This window comes from Cynocephalus volans, chromosome 1 (genome assembly GCF_027409185.1).
Source record: "Cynocephalus volans isolate mCynVol1 chromosome 1, mCynVol1.pri, whole genome shotgun sequence".
NCBI classification, from domain to species: Eukaryota; Metazoa; Chordata; class Mammalia; order Dermoptera; family Cynocephalidae; genus Cynocephalus; species Cynocephalus volans.
Window position 1 is genome coordinate 97,442,063 of NC_084460.1, and position 6,593 is coordinate 97,448,655.

Genomic DNA, 6,593 nt, shown 5'->3' on the forward strand with positions numbered 1-6,593 from the left:
CCGAACTGGTGGCCGCAGAGATGGTATCTGCCTCCAATAACAGGATGTTTACCGGGGGCCGGAGTCCAGGGTGTGGTGGAGTGACAGTCGGCCCGCCCGTACTTCCTTGCCCTCCCGACACTGGCCGGGGATGCCCCACGCCACCAACCCGCCAGAGAACCGCGGAGGGAGTGGGAGGGGAGGCCGGCCCGCAGGCTCCGGAAAGCCCCGCGCCAGGCTAAGCAAGTGGGAGGGCTCAGTGGCGGCCGAGCCGGGCGGAGCTGCCTGGGCCTGGGAAAATGGAGGGAGCCCCGGGGCGGTGAGTGGCCTGGTGATGCAGGCGGGATTCGGGTGGGTGTCTGCCGCCCACATGACTGGTCCAGGGGTCACTCACAGGGTTGTGCCAGGTCGGGCGCTCACTCTCTGCCTCTGGTTTGCCGCCTTTCCCGTTCTCGGCTGCTGCCGCCTCAGGCTGTTCAGTCGCGGTGCGGCTCGGTCGCTCCCAGGAATCTTCTTTAATGCCGGCCTGAAAGCTCGAATCCTGAATAGGGCAGCTGGCCGCCTTTGGCGCGGCCCCGGCCTCCGGGATCCTGTCTGCATCCACAGCAGCCCTGGCGCTGTGTTCCCTGTTTCGAGACTCGCTTTTGCAGCTAAGAAACAGTTCTTTTCCTGCTCCACACTTCAAAGCTGTTGCCTGTAAATGAGGCAGCCTCTCCTGCCGGGGGTAAAGTGGCGGTCAGCCCCCACGTCCAGCCACCATCAGCGGTCCTCCCTTAAGAGATGGCAAGAGGAGGGTCCACAAGTTTCCCGGCTGCCTGAGGCCCAGTGGCCGCCTTTTCCACCTCAGCTACTCCGCGCCAGCCGCCACAGCCACCGCCATCTTGAATGTATCAGAACCACGCCTTTGACCATCATTTTTAATCCATTCACTACTGCACAGTCCCACAATCCAATCACCTCTTCAAGGCTCCACCTTTCAATTACCATAAGTGGATTTCCCACCCTCTTAACAGTCACAGTGGGGGCTGTTTCTAATACATAAAACTTGGGGGATACAATTCCATCTTCAGGAAGTTTTAAGGGGACATGATTCAATCCACTACAATACTGTTATTTCATTTTAGTGTTAATTTGCATATCCCTGATTACTAATGACGGAGGACTTTTTCATGTCTTTATTGTCCATTGGTTTATATTCTTGAAACTGTCTGTTCAAATCTTTTGTCCATTTTTTATTGGCTTTCTTAGCTTTTTGTTATTAAGGTGTAGAAGATACAGTCAGATATAGATATATAAATATAGATATCTGTATCATTTTCTATATGATCTATGTCATATAGATATCTATATATCCATATCTCCTGGATATAGTAGGAGATACAAGGCTACTTCAAAAACTTCATGGTTAAGATTCATATTATATTTTAATTCTATTTTTTCACCAACTTTTTGAAGTGCTCTCATGTGTATGCATGTATCCGTGTGTATCCAAGATATGTGTTTATCTATATATATCCTATCCTGAATACCAGTCTTTGCCTGATATGTTTTGTAAATATTTTCTCAAAGTCTATGGACTGCCTAATTCATTTTCTTAATGGTTTCTTTGTTTTAAATTATAATAAGCCTAATTTATCAGGTTTTTTTTTTAATGGTTATTGCTTTCTGTAACTTCTCTTGCCATGGAGATATTATCCTTTTTTTTCTTCTCAGAGCTTTAAGATTTTGCTTTTATGTTTAGATCTATGATCCACCTCAAATTAACTTTTATGTATGCTGAGACAAGGGTTGAGATTCATTCTATATGGCTATCTAGTTTTTCTCATACCATTTGTTGAAAAGTCCTTCCTTTCCATGTTGGATTGCTTTGGTGCCTTTAAGTGAGAAGGCTGTATAAGTGTGTGTATGGTGTCAATTTCTGGACTATTCTATTTCATTTATCCATTTGCAGATGCTTATGCTACTCCACAATATCTTGATTACTACAGTTTTATATTAAGTCCTGAAGTCAGGTAGTTCTCTAGCTGTGTTTAATTTCAAGATGACTTGGGCTATTACTTGGTCTTTGCTTTTCAATAAATTTTAAAAGCATCTTGTCAGTTTGTACAAAAAAGTCTATTGGATTCCTGATTGAGATTGCATTTATTCTATCAACCAATTTGTGAAGAATTGATATTTTAACAACACAGTAGTAGTCTCCTTTCTTAAGCAGGAGATACATTTCAAGATTCCTAGTAGATCCCTGAAACCGCGGATAGTACTGAATCCTATATATACCATGGTTTTTTGTAAATATGCGCTGTGGCTGTAACTTTTGCAGTTTGAGGTGCTACAGCAAAACTAGCATGAATTTCTTTTTCCTTCTTCACAATTTTATGGATAGAAGATTTGTTCTTATTGTAGATCTTAGCAACCTCAGCATACATATTTTTTCTTTTATTTTTGAGAACTTTCACCTTTTTAGTAAAAGGAAGCACTTTATGGCTTCTGTTTAGCATATCTGAATTGCCAGCATTACTACTCTTGCAATTTGGGGCCATTACTAATTAAAATAAAGATTACTCGAACATAATCACTGTGACAGTAGATCTGTAAATAGAGGGGGCTACTAAATGACTAAGTCACAGCATGGATACAGCATGGATATACTAAAAAAAAGGGATGACTCTTGTCTTCAACTGGACGGAGTGGCACAATGTGAGATTTCATCACACTACTCAGAATGATTTCACTATTAAATGAGATCTCAGCAGCAGATATTTTATAGAGATTGGGAAAGTTCCTTTTATTCCTAGTTTGCTAAGTTTTTTTTTAAATCATAAATGAGTGTTTACTTTTTTTAAATAGTTATTTTTTAGAGCAGTTTTAGGTTCACAGAAATCTTGAGCAGAAGGTACAGAGATTTTCCATATACCTCCTGCCCCCACACATGCGTAAGCTCCTCTGTTAGCAACATTCCCCAACAGAGTGGTACATTTGTTACAATTGAACCCACACTGTCATCATTATCATCTAAAGTCCATAGTTTACTTTGAAATTCATTGTTGTTGTTGTACAATTTATGGGTCTGGATAAACTTACAAGGACATGAATGCACCATAATAGGATCATACAGAATTGTTTCACTGCCCTAAAAATCCTCTGTGCTCTGTCCATTCATCCCTCCTTCTCTCCTAACCCCTTACGACCACTGATTATTTACTGTCTGCATAGGGTGTTTATTTTTATTACATCAGTTTTATATAAACATCTATTGCAGTAATCACAAAGTCTTTTTACTTATTCTTTTTGATTTTTGGCAGCTGGCTGGTGTGGGGATCTGAGTCATTTACCTTGGAGTTTCCAGCACCATGCTCTCCAAAATTAGCTAACCAGCTAGCCCTTTTTACGTATTCTTTTAATAAAAGGTGTTGCATTGATTGAATAAACCCTATTTGATTATAACGGTATAATGGATGATAGTTTTTACATATTGCTGAATTTAATCTGCAAATATTTTGTTAAATTTTATGTTTCTCTGCGTTCAAGAGGGATGTCTCTCTCTCAGTCACTCTGTCTCAGTAGTTTTTCTTCCCCTCAGGATTTTGTATTAGTGTATTGTTAAGCTCATAAAACAAATGGTCCCTCCTCTTTTTCTATGAATAAGTTTGTATAAAAATGGTGTGAAATCTTAAATATCTGATAGAATTCCTTGTGAAACCCTGCAGTTTTGTTTGTGTGAAGATTTCTTGATAATTACTTAATTTTAAAAACATGGTTATTTAGTTTGTCTGTTTAATTTTGTGAAAATTTTGGTAAAGTTATACTTTTCAAAGAGTGTTCATTTTATCTAAAGTGCCAATTTTTTGGTGTAAAGTTCATAATATTCTCTTATCTTTTTAATGTTTGTAGAATCTGTTGTGATAACCCCACTTTTACTCCTAATATTATTTGTGTTCTTTTTCCTTGACCAATCTAACTGGGGGATTATAAATTTTGCTGATCTTTCCAAAGGCCAACTTTTGGTTTTCTAAATTTATTGTTTGTCTCTTTTCTGTTTCCTTGATATTTCCACCCTTGACTTCTGTTTATTATTGGTTTTCTTTGCAATTTTCTTCTATCTTCTTAAGGTAGACCTTAAGAAAACTGTAGGCTTTAAAAAAAAAAAAAATATATATATATATATATATATATATATGCACTTAAAGCTACAAATTTTCCTCTAAGTACTGCTTTAGTTGTTGCTAGAGTTTGGATGTGTTCTCCACCCAAAACTCATGCGGAAATCTGATCCCCAATGTGGCAGTTCTGGAAGCTGTTTGAGCCATGGGGGCAGATCCCTCATGAATGGATAAATGCTCTCCCTAGGTGGGGGATTAATGAATGAGTTCTCACTCTATTAGTTCCCATGAGAGCTGGTTGTTTAAAAAGACCCTGGCATCTCCTTTCTCTCTCTTGCTTCCTCTCGCCATGTGATCTGCTTGTGCCCACAGGCTGCCTGCCACTTTCTGCCATGAGAAGAAGCCTGAGGCCCATACCAGATGCAGCTGTCCCAGAATCATAAGCCAAATAAACCTCTTTTCCTTATAAATTACCCAGTCTCAGGTATTTCTGTAATAGCAACACAAAACGGACTAATACAGTTGTACCGCACAATTTTGGTATGATTTATTTTCATTATTATTTAATTAGAAATGTTTTCTAGTTTCTTTGTAATTTCTCCTTTTACCTGTAGCTTTTTATAAATGTATTGTTCAATTTCTTAATATTTGGGGATTTCTTACCTATCTGTTATTAATTTCTAATTTAGTTTCAATGTAGTCAAACATTATGCTCTGTATGATTTCAGCTTTTAAAAATTTATTGAGACATATTTCATAGCCCAGAGTGTGGTTTACCCTTGATACACATGCCATATGCTCCTGAAAAAAATATGTGTTCTGCCATTTTTGGGCGTGGTGATTAATAGTTTGTTCAGATTCTCTTTCTCACTATTGAGTTTAGCTTTTCTATCAACTGATGAAGTACAAGTATTAAAATCTTCAACTATGAATGCAGAATTTTCTATTTCTCCATTTAATGCTGTTAATTTTAGCTTTCATGTATTTTGAAGTGTTGGTATTAGTCATATAGTGTTTAGGATATTGTCTTCCTAATGAATTAATATTATAAAATTGGAAACATTCTTTTTTATTCTCTGGTAATAATCTTTATCTTGAAGTCCATTTTATATGACATAAATATAGCATTCTAGCTTTCTTATGTTTACTGTTTGCACGTTATGGTAGGTGTTTCTGGAATGGTTCTCAATTTCCACCCTACTAATATTCATGCGCTTGTGGAAGCCCCACCCCTTGGGTAGGCTGGACCAAGTGAGTTGCTCCTAATGAGTTTAATAAAAGTGATGGCATGTCACTTCTGAGGTTAGGTTACAAAAGACTGTATCTTGCATCTTTCTGGCATTCTCTTACTTAATCGGATGAAGTCAGCTGCCATGTTGTAAACTGTCCTATAAAGACGCTCATGAGAAAGGAAGTGAGGGCAGTGAGAAACTGAGGACTTCAGTCTGTCTGTAAGGAACTGAATTCTGCCCACAAACACTGAGTTTGAAAGCAGTGAGCTTGGAATGCCCAATTGAATCTTGAGATGATTGCGAGCCTGGCCCACACCTTGATTATAGTCTTGGGAGAGACTCTGGGTCAACACCTTGATTGCAGCCTTTTGAAAGACACTGTACTGGAGGATTCAGCTAAGCTGTGCCCAGAGTCCTATCCCTCTGAAACTGCGAAATAATAAATGTTGATTTTATTTTTTAAAATAATTTTTGTCTTTTATATTTGTTTTTGGTGTCTGGCTGATAAGGGGATCTGAATCCTTGACCTTGGTGTTATCAGCACCATCATCTCCCAAGTGAGCTAACCAGTCACCAGTTGTTTTCTTTCTTTCTTTTTTTTTAAAAAAGATGACCAGTAAGGGGATCTTAACCCTTGACTTGGTGTTGTCAGCACCATGCTCTCCCAAGTGAGCTATGGGCTGGCCCCCTCAACCAGTTGTTTTCAATGACAAGGTTTTGGGAGTAGCTGTTACTCACCAATGAATAATAAATACACATGGTATATTTTCTTCTATCCACTTTCTTCCAACTTACCTGAGTGTTCTTATTCAAAGTATGTTTCATATAGACAGTCTATAGCTGGGTCCTGCTCTTTTTAATCCTTTCTGACAATCTCATCCTTTTAAGCAGAGTGTTTAATCCATTTCTACTTAATGTAACTATTGATACATTTTATTTAGATGCACCATTTTATTATTTGTGTTTTTTGGGATTGTCTGTCAGTTTTTTGTTCTCTTTACCCTCTCCTGCTGTCTCATTTATTTAAATATTTTTAGAATTTTACTTTTTCTTTGCCTCTTTGCATTTTTATTTATGCCTCTTTGAGTAATTAATATAATGTTTTCTCTAGGGATTATGGTATACATCCTTAACTTTTCATATCCTATTTCACATAACATGTATAAAGTTTGCAACCATATGAGTTCATTTGCTACCTCAGCCATTTTTTTTGCTCTAGTTATCATGTATTATATGTACTTTACATTATAAACCACAAAAATGCCATAATTTTTGCTTTAAG